This window comes from Procambarus clarkii, chromosome 74 (assembly GCF_040958095.1).
Source record: "Procambarus clarkii isolate CNS0578487 chromosome 74, FALCON_Pclarkii_2.0, whole genome shotgun sequence".
NCBI classification, from domain to species: Eukaryota; Metazoa; Arthropoda; class Malacostraca; order Decapoda; family Cambaridae; genus Procambarus; species Procambarus clarkii.
In genome coordinates this window covers 18,762,735-18,783,880 of record NC_091223.1, presented here as the reverse complement: position 1 = coordinate 18,783,880, position 21,146 = coordinate 18,762,735, and the positions used below count along the sequence as shown (strand labels likewise).

At 41.9% G+C, this 21,146-nt stretch overlaps 1 protein-coding gene and 1 long non-coding RNA gene across 3 annotated transcripts in view; one reads left to right on the top strand and one right to left on the bottom strand.

Annotated features, from left to right (window-relative positions):
* Positions 1 to 510: 510 nt before the first annotated feature.
* LOC123767375 (uncharacterized) lies at positions 511 to 17,155 on the bottom strand. The gene is made up of 2 exons (XR_011224632.1): positions 16,742 to 17,155; positions 511 to 1,035 (listed from the first exon to the last, which is right to left on the bottom strand). It is a non-coding gene; the product is annotated as an uncharacterized lncRNA (long non-coding RNA).
* A 150-nt stretch (positions 17,156 to 17,305) lies between these two features.
* Positions 17,306 to 21,146, top strand: part of LOC123767377 (mucin-4) — a 79,008-nt gene continuing 75,167 nt past the window's right edge. Inside the window, exon 1 of one of the 2 annotated variants that reach the window (XM_045757034.2) lies at positions 17,306 to 17,591. The gene's annotated coding sequence lies outside the window, so the exon portion shown is untranslated. Of the gene's footprint in view, positions 17,603 to 21,146 lie in introns of both variants that reach the window. The other variant, XM_045757035.2, reaches the window with a different exon arrangement.

The following is a 21,146-nucleotide window of genomic DNA, read 5'->3' as shown; positions in this document are numbered from 1 at the left end:
ATAGTCCATTTGTTCTCCCCGATATCCCATGCTTACAGATACCCCATTTATATTTCCCGGCATCCTGGACTCCCCGACATCCCTCCCTCCCTCAGGTCGGCGGTGTTTTTCACGTATTTTGACATCCAGTCTAAGATCTGCCAGTTGGATCGCTGGCATGGAGAGTTTGGGGCACCCCTTCCCCCTCCCGAGGATGAGGGGGGGTTGCACAGACGGCGGCGTGGTGACGTGATGATGGTGACGAGGCTTCCTCTTTTAACTAGAGTTGTTTCCTTATTAGATCAAACCTTTATCTATAGTTTATAGCTTCATTTCTTACTTCCAAGTCATGTGGTTTAATGTTTGTATTCTTGGCCAGCAGGCATTCCTTTAAGCATATTTGGTTAAATATCACAGCATTGCTTGCATTGTTGATCTTATAATATAAGCTTTCTATGCTAACTATTTTCTTACTCAAGGGGTTAAGAAGAGCAATCGAGTTACCGAAATTCATGATAAAGAAAAACTTGGTTGTTACTGAAGATTTATTTTCTACATTTTGTTCCACTCAGGAACATATTTAGGTAAGAAATGAATACAATATACATAGTTATCTTAAATACACATGTGGGTAAGGTAAAGGGTCAAAGTTATATTAGTGCAATCAAACATAAGGTAAGAAATTTAAGGAAATTTCCTGTTTCATTTTTCCTTCGTGGTCTGACATTGTCACATTCTTAATCACGTGTTTATTTTCGTGATATACACACATAAGGTAAGAAATAAGGGAATAGTGGGGAATGGATGCCAAGCAAACACTGCATGAGTAAGGCGGTGGGCAGGGAGAACTTGGTAGAGATGTTGTCGTTACTTGGTGCTATTTGGACTCTCTTCTGTTGGAAGCCGAGTCGTCCATTAGGGGAGAGGAAAGGAGGATCAGCCTAGTGCTCGTGCGAGCTGGCTGGGCCTGCCCCCCTGTCCAGCCGCCTACCTCAGATGTAGGACCTGGTTATCTTCTTCGATGGTCCCAGATGAGGTACCTACACTTCATCGCCCCTGTAAGAATGAATATAATAAGTTCTCTGCAGGGAAAAGAAGGGCGCCCGTGGCACCAAGGGCACACAGGGTAAAGCATTGGGTATGGTAATAGGGGAGTGAACGACATATAGAGTAGTTCGGCATATAAAGTAATTTTACCTGAGGGGTCACTAGCGCACTAGTGGCCTCGATGTGGACAGGAAGCCACCAGATTGTCAAGGGTCATTTGCCCTAATTTTTCCTATTTTTCCAGCTCAATTTTAAAATTTAATATTTTTGACATTTAAAGCTTTGGCGGGTAGGCAGTTCCAGGGGTTTATAAACCAGTGGGTTAAAAAGCATCCTGTGTTTTCAGTCCTACGTTGTGGCTTGTTGAGATTGAAACCGTTGCTCCTTGCTTATTGCATCTGACCCTTCGAAGAGATTACCTGGATCAACAACCTCCAGGGGCGACCATCAAAGTCATAAATACTCATACTCTGCCCAAGTAAAACAGAAACAAGCAACACTTAGTGGCCCAGCCAGAAGCTTAGAGCCCCGCAAAAATATCCCTGTGAAAAAAAAATTACTCTAAATTGATCCCTGCAGTACAGTCAAGTTTGTTCTCGACTCGCGATCGACAATTCCAGGTTCAAATCCCAGGCAGGACAAAAATGGTTGGGCACATTTCCTATCACCTAATGCCTCCCACCCTTGTTCACTCACCCTCCCCTAGCGCCACTTGTTCCATCGGGGTCCTCTCGCTCGCCACTCATTCCCTTGTGCTCCCCTTGCGTTCCGCTCGTTCCCTTGCATTCCCTTCGTGCACTGCTCGTTTCATCACGCTTCATTCATGCACAGCTTGTTCCCCTCACATACTGCTCACTCTCTCGCACGTTGCTTGTTCTCTCACACACAACTCATTCCCTCACGCTCCCCTTGAGCTCCCGTCATCTACTGCTCGTTCCCTAGCCCTCCCCTTGTTCCTTCACATGCCCCTCACCCCCCGTCATTCCCTCATGCTCCCCCTCATTACCTTATGTGCTCCTTAGTCCCTCACTGTCATTCATTTCCTAGCACTTCCCTCACACGCCTCTCATTTCCTTGCACTCCCATCGTTCCCTTACTCACGCCCCCCCCCCTCACATGTCGTGTGTTCCCTCATGCTCCCCTCGCCTGCTACTAGTTCTCTTGCACTCTCCCCTCGCATGCCCCTCATTTCCTTGCATGCTGCTCATTCACTCTCACACCACACGTGTCCTCGTGCTCCCCTCATATGCCTTTCTCTTTTCTGTGTGCTCCCCTCATGCGCTACTAGTTCTTCCTCACCCCTCATGCACCGCTCGTTCCTCCTCTCCCCTCCATGTGCCGCTCGTTCCTCCTCTTCCTTCATGTGCCGCTTATAGTATCCTATGCCCTCTCCTGCCTCTCACTTGCATACTCCAACATCTAACTCTTCCTCTTGTTTGCACACCCCTTCTCTCTTGCTCATGCATCTTCATTTTCTTTTTCTTCTTATGCATACACATCCAGTCCTCCACTGTCAATTGGTTGCACATGTACTCCACTGTCCTCCTCTCCCTCTGACTCACATACTACCACATCATCCTCTGCCTCTCGCTCATGTACATACTTCTCTGCCTCTCACTCACACGTGTAACCCCTTCACCCAGTCCTCCTCTGCCTCTCACTCGCAGCTGTACTCTTCCAGTCCTCCTCTGCCTCTTGTTCAACTCGTATATTCATTCCCCATATCCGTCCACCTTTCGCTTGTGCAGCATGCTCATTCACACGCCACTTGTTCCCCACCATCCCTCGCGTGGCGCTCATTATCCTGCTCCCTTCCTGCTTCATTCTTACTCAACACATTATAAACAATTGTAATTACCTAAGTGTATTTACAGGATGAGAGCTACACTCGTGGTGTCCCATCTCCCCAGCACTCTGTCATATAATGCTTTGAAATTACAGACGGTCTTGGCCTCCACCACCTTCTCACCTAACGTGTTCCAACTGTCTACCACTCTGTTTACAAAAGTGAATTTTCTTATATTTTCCAGCAGCTTTGTTTCGTTAGTTTAAATCTACGACCTCTTGTTCTTGAAGTTCCGGGTCTCAGGAATTCTTCCCTATCAATTTTATCAATTCTTTCCTATTTTCTACGTAGTGATCATATCACCTCTTTTTCTTCTGTTCTAGTTTTTGCATATTTAATACCTCTAACCTCTCCTTGTAGCTCTTGTCCTTCAGTTCTGGGAGCCACTTAGTGGCATGTCTTTGCACCTTTTCCAGTTTGTTGATGTGCCTCTTCAACCCGTTCTTGCACTTTCTTTAAGTCAATATTGACTTATTGAATAAGTGCATATGTGACATACTAATTTATTGTGAATATTTTAGTTTACCTTGAAAAGCTTCATAGAAAACACCGACCTTACCTAACCTTCTTAGTATGTTGAGATAAGCATCTTATTGCTTCGTAATTACAATTATTACATAACCTATTATAGGTATAGGTTAAGTAATAATTGTAATTACGAAGCAATAAGATGCTTATCTTAACATACTAAGAAGGTTAGGTAATTACGGCAGGTAATTAGGTAATTAGGTAAAAAGGTAGTTAGGTAATTAGGAAGGTTAGGAAAGGTAGGTAATAATTGTAATTACGAAGCAATAAGATGCTTATCTTAACATACTAAGAAGATAAGGTACGGTCGGTGTTTTCTATGAAGCTTTTCAAGGTAAACTTAAATACTCACAATAAATTAGTATGTCACACATGCACGTATTTAATAAGTAAATATTGACTATAAGAAAGCGCGAGAACGGGTTGGCCTCTTAACCCTTAAACCGCGCAAATCATATATATGCTTTCAGTGACAAAACCAAAACCGCGCATGTCATATATATATGATTTCGTATCTAGCGCTATAATTTAAACGCCCCGCCTGGGATAGGAGCAGCTATAGTTCAGCCACGACCGATAGTTGCCAAATGCCACCTAGAAAAAAAATTCAGGCCAACATTCTTGGGTGTGAGGGCTTCAGTATTGTGCAAGCCACCAAGGCTGATGCACACAGCACGAGCTCACAGCACTGCTGTTCAGCTTGTAACCACAGCATCGCCTACAAATGCCATAATATATCTGTTCATATTATTATTTAGCGATGATAGTATTACAGCAGACCCTTGACTGTGATAAAACTGACCAGGATTTTGATAATAGCAGGATTGTGGTAATATTTAGCGCTGTGCTCCATGGAGGGAGGAGTAATGCTGTGGGAGAGAGGGTTGTGGCGTCGTCTTCTGACTGTGTGTGGCCACCTTTTATTGATTGCACTCACCATGCGGTGAGGGAGCCGGTCGGCCAAGCGGACAGCACACTGGACTTGTGATCCTGTGGTCCCGGGTTCGATCCTGGGCACCGGCGAGAAACAATGGGCAGAGTTTCTTTCACCCTATGCCCCTGTTACCTAGCAGTAAAATAGGTACCTGGGTGTTAGTCAGCTGTCACAGGCTGCTTCCTGGGGGTGGAGGCCTGGTCAAGGACTGGGCCGCAGGGACACTAAAGCCCCGAAATCATCTCAAGAAGATAACCTCAAGATAACCATACCAGCTTAGTGGTTCGCTATGGTGAATACAAATATAAAAACTTATATATAACGTGTGTATAGAGTGTATTAACAGCAATAGGAATAGGTTAGGAGCCGCCATTTTGGTGAGGGAGGTGCGTCGTCTGCACGACTTATCATGTTGTTTACTGGTGGCCACTACGTGAATTCAGAGACAATTCTATAACCAGTGTTCCAGCAATGTGTAAATATTTCATTCAAAATGATCTGCTACCAGAAATTTTAGCCAAATATCCCCAGTTTGCTAACTGTAGGTAGTAACTGAGTGATTGTAACCTATCCACCGCTGCCCACTGGATGGGGGGGGGCGGTGTGCAGGACAAACATATAAATTTTGACACTAGCTCTCCACATATGTCAGTTGCTTAATTTAGAACTTGTACTTGAGGTCAATCTTGAACCCATTGTTGATGTGACGACTTATATTGAATTTTGTAACTAGCTCATCAAGATTGTAACTTGCTTAGCTAAATGAATTGTGGGGTTCAGTCCCTGAGCCCATTACAGTGGTACCTTGGAATACGAGTGTTCCTGTATGCGAGTTTTTCGGCATACGAGCAGGATTTCCTCGGAAAATTTGTCTCGGAAGGAGAGGGTTACCTCGGAACGCGAGTTTGTTGATACGTGTACAGGCCGACTAGCACATGGTGGCACGGCGATCGCGCCTCAGTTTACCAGTGTCTCGTGCCCAGTGACTATCCCACCTGAATTCTTCACAAGGATTTACAGTTTTTTGTCATTTTTTTGGCCATTTGAGCATAAAAGTTGTCATTATATATCTCGCCATGGGTCTCAAGAAAGCCATTGGTAAGGTTCAACCTAAGAATATAGCTGTGAGTAGAGGCAGTAGAGGATGTCCCTTCTCGATTAAGAAAATGTGTGAAGTATGGGAAGAACTGCAAAGTTTTGTTGAAAAAACTCGCCCAGATAAAGCTGTAGCAGGCCGTTGCATTGACCTTTTAAATGATAATGTGATGTCTTACTACAGACAAGTGTTAAAATGTAGGGAAAAACAAGTGTCTTTAGACAAATTCTTAGTAAGACAAGCAAGACCTAGTGGTATGCAGGCAAAATGTGCCAGAGTGTGCATACCAGTGAAGTCCTCACTGCCTGATGTGATAATGGAAGGGGACTCCCCTTCCAAACAGTAACTCCTCTCCTCCTCCCCCCTCCTCACCATCTTCCATACGCCTACAGCATTCAACAGCAAGGTAAGTAATAACTTGAACATAGTTTTGGAGGTTTATTTAGATGAATTAGGTATAAAAATTTAGTTTGATGTGGGATTTTGGGGTAGTAAGGAACGGATTAATTCATTTCCCATTATTTCTTATGGGGAAATTAGCTTTGGAATACGAGCCATCTCCAGGAATGGATTAAACTCTTAAACTGAGGTACCCCTCTGTGTGCCTCTGTAACCCTTTCCACTACCACCCACAAGATGGGCATGGGGTGCATAATAAATGAACTAAACTAACTGGCCACTATGGTCTTTGGGCACCATACCAGCTGATTTGTACAGGTATGGTGAATAAAACAGGTAGATACTTATATATAATGTGTGTATATATTTGGTACATTCATACCAAAACAGGCATGCAGACCTAGGAAACAGGGTTGGTTCAACAGAAATTGCGAGAGGGCCAGAGATCAAAAGACACAAGCATGGAATCATTATAGAAAGAGGCCAAACCCCCAAACATACCAGCGATACAAAGATGCAAGAAATAATTACACGTCAGTAAGGAGAGAGGCAGAGAGGAACTTTGAGAATGGTATAGCAGACAAATGTAAATCAGATCCAGGCCTTTTCTATAAATTCATTAAAAGTAAGCTGCAGGTAAAGGATAATATTCAAAGGTTGAAAATGGGGGACAGATACACAGAAAATTAAAAAGAAATGTGTGAAACATAAAACGAAAAGTTCCATAGTGTGTTTGTACAAAATGAGATCTTCAGAGAACCAGACACAATAAGAATTCCACAGAACAACATAAGAGCGTATAGAGGTGTCTAGAGATGAAGTGGAAAATATGCTAAAGGAGCTAAGTAAGAATAAAGCAGTTGGTCCAGATGGAGTTTCACCATGGGTTCTGAGAGAATGTGCATCAACATTTTACGAAGATCTAATTAAGGAGGTAGATGTATTTAATGCAACAGTGAACCGGAAAACATTTAGTATAGTATAAAAAAGCATCCCTCCAGAAAAGAAAATTATACACAGGACAAGATGCTTAAGGGGTGGACATTAACAATGAGGAGAGCTCACAGGGATTGGGATAGGAATGGTAGGACTGAGGAAGGGAAGAATGCTTTACTGGCAGTTGTTAGGCTGTGTGGGGAAAAGAGAAAGGAAATTAGGAGCAAGTATTGGCAGGAGTTTGCAGAGAAAGTTGGGAGTAACAGAAACTTGAAGGAAATCTGGCAAGACAAAAATAAAGTAAGGGATAAAAAAGCATAATTTTGTTGCACATCCTGACCTGCAAATGGTCACGTAAATAAATGGGCGGAAGCTGCCAAACTTAGTTCATTACCCCCTGTAACGACAGAGTCATTAGATTCTTGGAAAGATCTAAGAAAGGATTTTATACTTACAGCAGGTAACAGTGGTGATGTCACTTGCACAGGTATTATCAGAGAAAAACTAATAACGCGATTAAAGTTGGGAAATCTACCGCCCCTTGGGAGGATGGAGTAACTTATGAAATATTTAATGAACTTGCCATTATAACGAAAAGCCCACTGTTAGACCTCTTTTAATATTACTTATAAAGAAGGCAGTATTCCCAGTAAATGGAAAAAAGCTATGATCATCCCTATCCCTAAAGCCAATGGAGAGTACAGACCTGTGTCCTTAACCTCGTGTTTTTGTAAAATGACGGAGAGGATAATTTTAAATAAACTTTTATATATAACAGGTGATCATATGTCTAGTAATTTGTTCGGGTTCCTCAGAGGCAAAAGTACCTCTGACTGTATTATTAAATGTCTAGCTAATAATTATTATAGAATTTTTATTGATTTCAAGGAGCTTTTGATAAAGCCAACAAAGAGGTTATTTTATATGAATTAGCTGGTCTTGGTTTTAAAGGGAGATTATTGCGCTGGATAGGGGACTATCTTTACGAAAGGAAGGCTCAGGTGTGGGTATCAAGGTTGTATGTCAGGTGTGAGATCCTTTGAACTCGGCACACCTCAGGGAGGAGTGTTGGGTCCCACCCTGTTTAATGTACTAATGAATAAGATAGCATCTGAGAGATAACCCCGGGGTAATTGCATCTGGGGGTAACCCCGATCATATATGCTGATGATATTTTGTTTCAGGCCAAAGCTATTTCAAAGGTTCAAACGTTGTTGGATAATTTTGGAAACCTGTGTCACCATATGGGACTGGTGGTTAATGAAAACAAAACTAAGTTTGAATGTAGAAGTCGGAGGCCCATTATATTGAAAATAAATGGTAAAAATATAGAGAGTTAATATATATAAATATTTAGGTACATATGTTGGATATACCCATGAGAGTTTGGAAGCCAAGATTAACAGACTGTTGGGTCAATGTCGGAAGAGATTACAACCTCTGAAGGCCTTGGCATGTTGTGGAAAGGGAGTGAGAGTCCCTGTGCTACGAATGATATACTTGAGTACTGTAAGATCTCTTATTGATTAAGCTGCACCTGTCATTTCTTGTTTTGGTAAAGATAGGATGGGCAAGTTGGAGAAGGTACAAAATGAAGCCATGAGAATTATCTTTGGATGCCCAAGAAATGCTATGATTGAGATAATGAGGATAGAGTTGAATCTGCTGAGTATTGGGGATAGAATTTCAGAGATAAATGTAGCCTTTGCCATTAGATTAATGAGAGGTGGGGGAGCTAATGAATTAATCCTCTTGGTTCAAAAGGTGGGAAGTAATGAACAATGTATGATAAAGAAGAGCATATATGAGTACCTTATGTTCTAATGTTATAAAGTATAATGTTATTACAGAGTGTATTGCTGTGCCTAAGAGACAATTCACACCACCATGGGAGGATTGTAATGTAGATGTAGTAATTATTCCCTTGCAAAAGAAAAAAAGTATGCATGAAATAGGAGAGCTGAGGGAGCCAGTGGCTGAGTGGACAGAACACTGGACGTGTGACCCTGTGGTCCCGGGTTCAATCCCGGGTGCCAGTGAGAAACAATGGGCAGAGTTTCTTTCACCCTGATGCCCCTGGTACCTAGCAGTAAATAGGCACCTGGGAGTTAATCAGCTGTCACGGGCTGCTTCCTGGGGGTGGAGGCCTGGTCGAGGACCGGGCCGCGGGGACACTATGCCCCAAAATCATCTCAAGATAACCTCTGGAAACGCAACATATGATTGTATAATTATTAAATTACCTACAGAAAACACTCTACATGTATATTGTGATGGGTCAGTAGCTAGGGATAGGAAGGCAGGATGTGGAGTCTTGATCAGGGAGTACACTGACATCGGCACTATAGATACTGTTATTGGACACCGCTTAACTGACAATGTCTCTATAATGCAGGCTGAACTCCAAGATGTATTAGCAGGATTACAGGAAGTAGTCAAAAGTGGTAAGAATGCCTGCTTCTTTATTGACAGTAGAGGAGCGTTTGAGTCTTTAAATAGCAGATGCCAAGTATACCAGAATACTGTGATAAAGTGTAGAGAGAATGTTAAGAAATTAGAAAAAACTGTGTAAAAAGTAAGATTCATGTGGATCCCTTCACATGTGGGAATACTGTTGAATGAGGTAGTTGATGAGATAGTGAAGAGAGCCATGGAAAAAACTCTTGTTGATGTTGTATGTCAGATAACCTTGAAACAAATAAAAACAAGAATCAAGATGATCCAAGAGGGTGAAGAAATGGTAAAGAGAATGGCAATGGTGGACAGTAGTAACACATTTAAGAAGTATTCAATAATAAATACAAATTCGTCCTTCACCTATGGTAGAGGAAAGTCTACTTGGAAGGATTCAATTTACATGAGATTAAGATTAGGATACAAATATATCTGGCAATATGGTGCCAGATGTATGCACCTTGTATGTACTTTACCTGAATAAACATTTGATTTGATTTGTATATTATTCCATTTTTGTGTCTTTTGGTCTCTGGCCCTCTTGCAGCTTGTTGAACCAATCCTGTTTCCTAGTTCTGTATCTCTGTTTTAGTATAAATTTTTTTAATCTGACCCAAATAGCAATTGGGTCAACCCATGTGTTGTGTTTCCACAATTGTCGCCCATGTTAAAATCAGTGAACGCAGTTTTTAACGTTCAAAATTTCCCCATAGATGTTGTAACGGTTCTATTGTTACGTAAAGTATGGTGACAAATAAACACAGACACTAAAATACTATATATATATTTGGTCGAATATACAGAAGTACACAGGTGATACGTTGGTGTGAGTTGAGCGCACTGAGCACAGTATCTCACAAGTGTCTGCTCTAGACCACACTTGAAAGTAGACTCTGCTTTAATGTTTGCTATCCTGCTGCTTATATGCCCGGGCAACTCCTCACCATATTGCCCGGGCAATGCCTCACCTCATTCATCTCCAAAGGTTGACAGGAATATTAACAATGCATTTGGAGCGAGTATATTATTGGGATAATCTACTCGCTACAGAACTCCCCCTCCCAGGGGATGAAAGGAAAAATACTTGATCAAGGAATTTAGCTGGTCGGTGAATTGTACGCCCTGCTCGCGTTACATAACCATCAAAGTTAACTTCCTCCTCTTCGCTGATGTCATCTAACTGGGTTTGTAGGGTGGGCGGTCGCACGTACAGGATCGTCCGTCGTCGTAGGATCAGGTTGTGGTGCGGCTGGTAACTGGGGTCGAAAAGTGAACTGCGTAGTCGGCGGATGTGTCTCTGGACTTAGCAGTGTCGCAGACGTTGAGACGAAGCCTGGAGCAGAGCAGAGAGCCGAGTGAGGCCGGAGTCGTGGAGCTCTATGTGGGAGAGCGTGGCGGCTCGATTGAGATTTGTGAGTGTCTAAACTCGGGGAGCGAGAGCGTGGCGGCTCGAAGCGGTCGTAGTCTGCTGTCTGCTCTTGTGTCGAAGCTGTAGCGTCTTGGGTTGATTAGGACTGTACACGCCGAGTACTACATTGTTGACTGTGGAAATTGTAGTCTGGTACCAAAAGATGTAGGCAGTGTGTGGACAAGCTCGGTGTAGCAGGAGAGAAGAATGTGCATAATTGTTGCGTCCTTGGGTCGCTGATGGAGCATTTAGATCCGGGGCGGATGGGCTCGGGCACCAGGACATTAGGAGGTAATGTAGGCACGTAGTTTAGGACAACGAGGTAATCACTGCTAGAGCTGAATTGTCCTAAAGGCGACGAAGAGTCGGAAACGCAAGCTGTAAGTCCTGTACTGCGCAAAGTGCTTGAGTCGGCAGAGTATCAGAATGCAGTGAACGTGTAGATGAATCTGACGAAAGAGCAGCTTTCGTGGGCGCCCCTGTAGAACAAGCAGTGCCCTGGCAGCGACGGAGAGTCGGCAGGACAGGCTGTAGATCACACATTATGTAGTTACTGATGAAGCTGCCAGATGAGTGAGTAGTGATCGTGGAGCAGCAAGCCGTAGTAGATGAAAATGCAGAGACGATCGCGATGAAAATCATAGCTATGGCAAGGGTGTTGGCAACGTTCCATGACAGGTGGCTGCGGTCCACAGCAAGCAGCAGCAGTGGAGGTCCAGTGAGAGTCCATGTTGTAGTCCATCGTGGCTGGGTATCGTCGAAACTCTCTGGGGTCACCAATGTAACGGTTCTATTGTTACGTAAAGTATGGTGACAAATAAACACAGACACTAAGATACTATATATATATTTGGTCGAATATACAGAAGTACACAGGTGATACGTTGGTGTGAGTTGAGCGCACTGAGCACAGTATCTCACAAGTGTCTGCTCTAGACCACACTTGAAAGTAGACTCTGCTTTAATGTTTGCTATCCTGCTGCTTATATGCCCGGGCAACTCCTCACCATATTGCCCGGGCAACGCCTCACCTCATTCATCTCCAAAGGTTGACAGGAATATTAACAATGCATTTGGAGCGAGTATATTATTGGGATAATCTACTCGCTACAATGTGAAGTCCCCATGGTGCAGTGGTAAAACACTAACCTGACCTAACCTAACTTAAAAAACTTTGGATTTTTGGTTAAATAACTTATCAAGATGTTTTCAACAATATTCTTGGGATGTTGACCAGACCACACACTAGAAGGTGACCATCCTCAAGTTAATTGTCTTGAGAATGGTCCAGGATGGACTGAAACGTTGTCGTCCCTTCACCATCTTTACCATTGTGATCATTGCTGTCTTCTTATATGTGCTATCAATCTGCTGTATGGTATCTGTTAATCTTGTTTAAATCACCAATCAAGTTGTCAATGTAATCAATCAGAGCTTTAATATACCAATGTGCTTTAATATACTTACTATTCTCTCTCAACTCATTTTTTTTCTTGCAATGTATCTGTAATCATTTTATAAATTCTGCTAGAATTTATGTACTTAAAATTATCTATTAGTTCAAGTTCAAGTATGTTTATTGAGATAAGAAAGAAATACATCTCAAAGGGATAGAGTAGCGTAGGCTATTTCTACCCCCCTCTACTTCAAGTCCCTCAAGGGGTGCACAAATTCAGTGAGTACATATAGACAAATAACATTACAAGAATCCCATTTAATATTGCAGGTTAATATAGTAAGCACAGCATACATATATTTGTTACACTGTTGAGGCAAAATTCTTCTAGCTCCTAAGTATACTGTCTATCATACCATTATCACACATCCAAACAATTTGATGTGGTACACTATTTACTTCCTTATTTCTATAGTTATCAATAAGTTGACACTCTAATACATAATGTTCTAAGGTGTGGGTGTGCGGCATACTACATAATTTACACTCCTTATCTTTTTCACTTACAACACCATATTGCCAGATATATTTGTATCCTAATCTTAATCTCATGTAAATTGAATCCTTCCAAGTAGACTTTCCTTTACCATAGGTTAGTTTAGTTCATTTATTATGCACCCCATACCCATCTTGTGGGCGGTAGTGGAAAGGGTTACAGAGGCACATAATGGGCTCAGGGACTGAACAACACAATTCATTTAGCTAAGCAAGTTACAATCTTGATGAGCTAGTTACAAAATTCAATATAAATCGTCACATTAACAATGGGTTCAAGATCGACCTCAAGCACAGGTTCTAAATTAAGCAACTGACATATGTGGAGAGTTAGTGTCACAATTTATATGTTTGTCCTGCACACCACCCCCCATCCAGTGGGCAGCAGTGGATAGGTTACAATCACTCAGTTACTACCTACAGTTAGCAAACTGGGGATATTTAGCTAAAATTTCTGGTAGCAGATCATTTTGAGTTAAATATTTACACATCGCTGGAACATAGGTTATAGAATTGTCTCTAAATTCACGTATCTTTTCGCACTCCATCACATAGTGACGGAGGGTGTGCGAATAATTTTGTTGACACAGTTTACATTTGGTCAGGTCTACATCAGCAGATAATGAGAATTCCCAGAGATACTTGTAAACGAGTCTAAGCCAAGCAGTAGTAACATCTTTTTTTTTTTTTTTTTTTGAGATATATACAAGAGTTGTTACATTCTTGTACAGCCACTAGTACGCGTAGCGTTTCGGGCAAGTCCTTAATCCTATGGTCCCTGGAATACGATCCCCTGCCGCGAAGAATCGTTTTTTCATCCAAGTACACATTTTACTGTTGCGTTAAACAGAGGCTACAGTTAAGGAATTGCGCCCAGTAAATCCTCCCCGGCCAGGATACGAACCCATGACACAGCGCTCGCGGAACGCCAGGCAAGTGTCTTACCACTACACCACGGAGACTGATAAAGTCTCCGATCTAGATCTAGATCTAGATAAAGATCTAGAAGTCTGCTGATTTTATTGGATGATCCATAGATGTGTGGCTCCTCTTGCATGATAGTATGATGATAGATGGAATTACTGGTGTCAATTTCACTTTGCCTCAGATCTTCAAGATCTTGTTGAAGTTCTCGGTGTACTGCTGCTCTCAGATAGCTCATTGACAATCCAAGGTGAAGGACGAATTTGTATTTATTATTGAATAATTCTTATGTGTATTACTACTGTACACCATTGCCATTCTCTATCATTTCTTCTCTCTCTTGGATCATCTTGATTCTTTTTATTTGTTTCAAGGTTAAATGACATACATCAACAAGAGTTTTTTCAGTGGCTCTCTTCGCTATGTCATCAACTACCTCATTCAACAGTATTCCTACATGTGAAGGGATCCACGTGAATCTTACTTTATACCTAGTTTTTTCTAATTTCTTAACATTCTCTCTACACTTTATCACAATATTCTGGTATACTGGGTGTCTGCTATTTAAAGACTAACGCTTCTCTGCTGTTAATAAAGAAGCAGGCATTTTTACCATATCTGACTACTTCCTGTAATCCTGCTAATACACCTTGGAGTTCAGCCTGCATTGAAGAGACATTGTCAGTTAAGCGGCGTCCAATAACAGTATCTACAGTGCCGATGTCAGTGTACTCCCTCATCACGACTCCACATCCTGCCTTCCCATCCCTAGCTACTGACCCATCACAATATACATGTAGAGTGTTTTCTGTAGGCAATTTTCTAATTATACAATCATATGTTGCCCTCAGCTCTCCTATTTCATACATACTTTTTTTCTTTTGCAAGGGAGTAATTACTACATCTATATTACAATCCTCCCATGGTGGTGTGAATTGTCTCTTGGGCACAGCAATACATTCTGTAATAACATCATACTTTATAACATTAAAACATAAGTCATTCATATATACTCTCTTCTTCATCATACGCTGTTCACTACTTCCTACCTTTTGAACCAAGAGGATTAATTCATTAGCTCCCCCACCTCTCATTAATCTAATGGCAGAGGCTACATTTATCTCTACAATTCTATCCCCAATACTCTGCAGATTCAACTCCATCCTCATTATCTCAATCATAGCATATCTTGGGCATCCTCAGATAATTCTCATGGCTTCATTTTGTACCTTTTCCAACTTACCCATCCTACCTTTACCAAAACAAGAAATGACAGGTGCAGCATAATCAATAAGAGATCTTACAGTACTCAAGTATATCATTTGTAGCGGGTCCGTCTAATTACCACAAGCTACCACAAACTACACAAACTTCAGAAAGCTTCCTGGCAATACGTTAGTAATGAATAAATATGATATATTAAGTTAGGCTGACCTGACCTAACCTAACCTATCCTAACCTATCCTAACCTAACCTAACCTAACTTAACCAAACCTAACCTAACCTAACCGAAGCTTGGATCGTCGACTTGATTTGGCGTCACCAGCTTTTTATTTTCGTCTAATTTCTTTATAAAAAGATACTTTTTCAGATTAAAATTATGTTTTTTCGTGTTGTACATTCAGCACCAACATTATAATGAGTAAATATATCATATTTATTCATTACTAACGTATTGCCAGGAAGCTTTCTGAAGTTTGTGTAGTTTGTGGTAGCTTGTGGTAATTAGACGGACCGTTTGTAGCACAGGGACTCCTACTCCCTTTCCACAGCATGCCAAGGCCTTCAGAGGTTGTAATCTCTTCTGACATTGACCCACCAGTCTGTTCATCTCAGCTTCCAAACTCTCATGGGTATATCCAACAAGTATGTCTAAATATTTATATATATTAACTCTCTATATTTTTACCGTTTATTTTTAATATAATAGGCCTCCGACTTCTACATTCAAACTTAGTTTTATTTTCACTAATCACCAGTCCCATATGGTACGACAGTTTGAACCTTAGAAATATTAAATAAATATTCGAACCTTTGAAATATCAAATAAATATTTGAACCTGTTAGATTAAAGACCTGCCCGAAACGCTGCGCGTACTAGTGGCTTTACAAGAGTGTAAATGCTATGCTATGTATTCTCTCTAACCCAATGTACCTTCTTGTACATAAATAAATAAATAAAAAATAAATAAATTCTAGTGTGTGGTCTGGTCAACATACTTCAGCCACGTTATTGTGGCTCATTGCCTGCAATATTCTTGGAGTATTCACCAATGTTAACTTGGGCGACCATTATGGAAACACAACACATGGGTTAACCCAATTGACACTCTGGTCAGATTCCAAGAGGGGTTCGACCATAGCCATGCCCTAATCCAATTTTATATAGTACCCAAAATACCGTGAGCCTCTATCTTTTTAATCAGTCTTTCATGTGGCACTGTATCAAAAGCTTTGTTAGTCAAGGTACACAACGTCCCAAACCTTAACATTATGAATGAAGGGCTGAGAACAATTGCTTTTTCACCGACGGGTATAATCCCGTAGAACCGCCTACCCGCCAAAGCTTTAAATGCAAAAACTCTGTTGAGTTTTAAAATACAACTGGAAAAGATCAGGGCAAATGGTGAGGGGGGGGGGTACTTTGACAAGCCGGCGGCTTCTTGTCCTCGCCGAGGCCACTAGTAATAGTGATCCTCAGGTAAACCCATGGAAGGGTCCGTCTAATTACCACAAGCTTCAGAAAGCTTCCTGGCAATACGTTAGTAATGAATAAATATGATATGTTAGGTTAGGCTGACCTGACCTAACCTAACCTAACTTAACCAAACCTAACCTAACCTAACCGAAGCTTGGATCGTCGACTTGATTTGGCGTCACCAGCTTTTTATTTTCGTCTAATTTCTTTATAAAAAGATACTTTTTCAGATTAAAATTATGTTTTTTCGTGTTGTACATTCAGCACCAACATTATAATGAGTAAATATATCATATTTATTCATTACTAACGTATTGCCAGGAAGCTTTCTGAAGCTTGTGTAGCTTGTGGTAATTAAACGGACCGCCATGGAACAGCCTACCCGCCGAAGTCGTAAATACCAAAACACGGCTGAATTTTAAAATCCAGCTCGACAAAATAATCAGGACCAACGGATGACCCTTCAACAAGCTGGCGGCTTCCTGTTCTCGTCGAGGCCACTTGTGAGATACTGACCATCAGGTAAATTCAGGTAAATTACCTTGTGACCCGCAGGTGCCGACGTGAGTTTTGCGTGCTGCCTTCACTTAAGCCGATTCATGCCAATGATAACAAAAACATTCCCGTTTACTATAATTTATTTACTACAATTACTAGAGCATGTAAAGATTGCATAATTATTACTTCATAATATTTGTAACAATCATCTTCAAAAAGAGCTAAAAGTTATATCCTACCACGTCATTGCAAGTCTTTTAACACTCAATTATTCAAGCTTTTACGTATATTAATCTAACCTAACTTTAACACAATGTAACGAAAATCTAAAATAAGTTATTGTGTTTAATGCAGAGTGTGCGTAGGATAGGTGACACGAGTGTGAGGTCACAGATAGACTTGCCCGAAACGCTATGCGTACTAGTGGCTTTAGGTATGTACTAGCTCTATCTATAAATCAATCAGACTGTTTGTAACTGCATCTATATATGTACTTTTTCTAAATAAAATATTATTATTATTATTATTATTATTACTAGTGTGTGGGGTAGGGTTTAGGACACGCATGGCAGCCACCAGCTGGTCGAGGCCCACCTTACGTCCCCTTCCCTGGTGTTGCATCCCAAAATTTACTCTCAATTTCCACGTCAGCAATTCTCGTAAATATGTGCTTAAACCTCTTGGAGTGTACTTAGAAATATTCAGTGACCTAAATTAAACTGAAGAAGCACCAGGAGAAGGCGGTATTAAGTTTGATTACAGTACGGGAGAGTAAAATAATAACGGTGGAAATCAGTGAGAGGGAGAGGTGTGGGTGGTAGTGGTCGGGGCCGCGGCTGGGCTCAGTCAGTCCTTCCTCCGCTCTCTTGCCTGTCTTCCGCTATGGATTTTACGTGAGTAGTCTGTACGTCGGCTTGTGGTTTTGAGTCATCATACGCTTCTAGTGAAATCTTGTTTTTTATAAGACAAGATAAAGTATAAGAAGTGCTTCCATAACCACTGAAACTGCAACGAAGAAAGAGTCGTAATGATACGGACAACGATCTTGTAATAATGTTTCTGTTCAGGAGATATATTATTGCACCTTTCTGTAAAGAAAGAATTGAATATAGAACTGGTATATTGCGTAAACTTAGCAGGGTTATTCTGATTGTATTTGTTAAAAGCAATAATAATAGTAACACAGTAGTAAATGTCTGAGATCATTGGGTATGGAGGCATCGTATTATACGTAGCAGTTGCTTTATGTGAAGACATGGTATCTGTAAAGATTGATTTACATCTAGAAACCATTTCATCATTTCACTTGCATGTGAAATAATGCATATAGGTGAGTATCAGTAGAAATTGGTTTGTCTTCGTACTTTCCAATGTTTTTCCAATCTGTTGGATTAAGTCTATTCTATTCTATTGCAGTAAATCTTCCCAGTACTTGGAGTATTTATTGCAAGCATTAATAAACTTATCATATTTCTCATGCTAAGAATACCTAAATTTGACCTTAACTTGGGTTGATATTTTTTACACAACATTTTCTTTACTTATTCCTTGCATCCATATTAAACGCCCGAATTGCATCCATATTAAACTGCCCGAAACGCTTTGCGTAATAGTGGCTTTAGGCATTGTATGTACTAGCTCTATCTATTAATCCAACAAACTTTGTAAAATCTCTATGTATGTACCTTACCTAAATAAACATTTATTTATTTATTTATTTATTTATTTTAACACTTGAACTGTTTCAGTTCTCATTTGAGACCAACCAGTCTTTGAGTAATTGCTGTGCATTCTCTGAAGTAACTAGAGAATTGCCTGAACAAGGATTCCTTACCTTACCTAAGGAATATTTGAGGGTATGATAGATATAGACTTTAAAATGTGCTGAATGGCTTCAGTAATTTCTGTAAGGTTCTGGTAGTACAGTCAGGTTCATTCTCGGCTCGGGAATTGGGAACTCTGGATTTGAAATCTGGGCAGGACAGAAATGGTTGGGTGCATTTCTTATCACTTAATGTTCCTGTTTACCTAGAAGTAAATAGGTACCCAGGAATTAGTCGGCTTCTTGTGGGGGTTGCATCCTGGGGAGGGCCTCTAACGGAAGATTATGTATGTATACATGTTTGGGTAACAAGACAGAGTTTAGTGGTTTTTGTTGTTTATTTAAGTCTTTGTTACATCAGTCAGTTGTTGGCAATGTAGTAATTTGTTGTGACAGCTAATCTTGAGGTTATCTGAGATGATTTCGGGGCTTAGCGTCGCCGTGGCCCGGTCCTTGACCAGGCAGCTGTTTAACTCCCAGGTACCTATTTACTGCTAGGTAACAGGGGCATCAGGGTGAAAGAAACATTTTGCCCATTTGTCTCTGCCTTTACTGGGGATCGAACCCGGAACCTCAGGACTACAAACCCGAAGCGCTGTCCACCCAGCTGTCAGGTGCTAAGACAAGGCCTGGAGCATAAAACGAGAGTTTGAGTGATGCCTCGGGTAGAGAGCTTAGATGCGGGGGGAGTGCGTAAAGCGTGGAGCTCAAATGCAGGCAGGCTTGAATGTGGGATGAGAACCGGAAGCTCGGATACGACCAGAATCTGGCTGCTCAGTAGTGAGGCTGAAGTGTCTTGTGAGAATAGGAACTGGACTCATCATATTATATTGTTGCTAGTAAATACCGATGGTGTTAAAGATCTGCAGGATCTCTCTAGCATCTACTGAAGCATCATCGGGGTTTCTGACTGATAACACTTCCATTTTTGGGGCTTATATCACAAACTTCAAACTTTGCCAAACTGACCAATATAAGAACATAAGAACATAAGAACAAAGGCAACTGCAGAAGGCCTATTGGCCCATACGAGGCAGCTCCTATTTATAACCACCCAATCCCTCTCATATACTTGTCCAACCCGCGCTTGAAACGATCGAGGGACCCCACCTCCAGCACGTTACGCGGTAATTGGTTCCACAAATCAACAACCCTGTTACTGAACCAGTATTTACCCAAGTCTTTCCTAAATCTAAACTTATCCAATTTATACCCATTGTTTCGTGTTCTGTCTTGTGTTGATACTTTTAATACCCTATTAATATCCCCTTTGTTATGTCCATTCACCCACTTGTAAACCTCTTATCATGTCACCCCTAACTCTTCGCCTTTCCAGTGAATGCAATTTAAGCTTTGTTAATCTTTCTTCATATGAAAGATTTCTAATTTGGGGAATTAACTTAGTCATCCTACGCTGGACACATTCAAGGGAATTTATATCCATTCTATAGTAAGGCAACCAAAACTGAACAGCATAATCTAAATGGGGCCTAACCAGAGCAAGATATAGCTTTTGAACTACACCAGGTGTCTTGTTACTAACGCTGCGATTAATAAATCAGAGTGTTCGATTTGCCTTATTACGAACATTCATGCATTGATCCTTTTGTTTTAAATTCTTACTAATCATAACTCCCAGATCCCTTTCGCAATCCAACTTCGCAATCTCAACACCATTTAGCTCGTATCTTGTAACTCTATCATCATTACCTAGCCTCAGAATTTTATGTGAGGAAATAAACAGCACACAAGGGGAGCGTGAGGGAATGAGCAGCGTGCGAGGAGAGCTAGAGGAAACGAGGGGCATGCATGGATAACGCGAGGTAACGAGTTGCGCTTGAGGGGAGTGCAAGGGAACGAGGTGGCAGCCGAGGGAAGAAGCAGCACATGAGGGGACGCGCGAGGGAATGAGTGGCACCTGAGGAAATGATCGGCATGCGAGAAGAGCGAGAGGAAACGAGGGGAGCACAAAGGAACGAGTGGCATGTGAGGGTGGGAATAAGCCGTCTTTGGGGGGGGGGAACAAGGGGCATGTGAGATGAGCATTAGGGAATGAGGGAATCGGGAGCATGTGAGGGGTGCACAAGGGAATGGGGGGCATGCGAGGGGAACAAGTGGCGCCATAGAGGACGAGCGGCGTGTGAAGAGAGAGCGTGAAAATAAGTGGTGTGCAAGGGGGGTAATGAGGGGCATGCCGGGGGGAGCACAAGGGAATGAGGGGGGTTTGCGAGGGAACAAGCAGCACTTAAGGGGAGTGCAAGGGAACAAGCAGCACATAAGGGGAGTGCGAGGAAACGAGCGGCGTGCAAGGAGAGCGAGAGCAAATGAGGAGACCGTGAGTGGCATGCGAGGGGAGCACGTGGGAATGAGCGGCATGCGAGGGAACAAAGAGCGTGTGAGGGAACAAGCAGCACACAAGGGGAGCACGAGGGAACGAGTGGAGATGCAAGGGGAGCACAAAGGAACAGGTGGGCATGCAAGGAGAGTGCAAGGGAACGAGGGGTATGCGAGGGAATGAGTGGCACACGAGGGAGCGAGTGGCATGCAAGGGGAGCGCCTGGGAATAAGTGCTGTGTGAGGGGAGCTTGAGGGAATGAGCTGCATGTGAGGGAGGGGGCATGCTAGG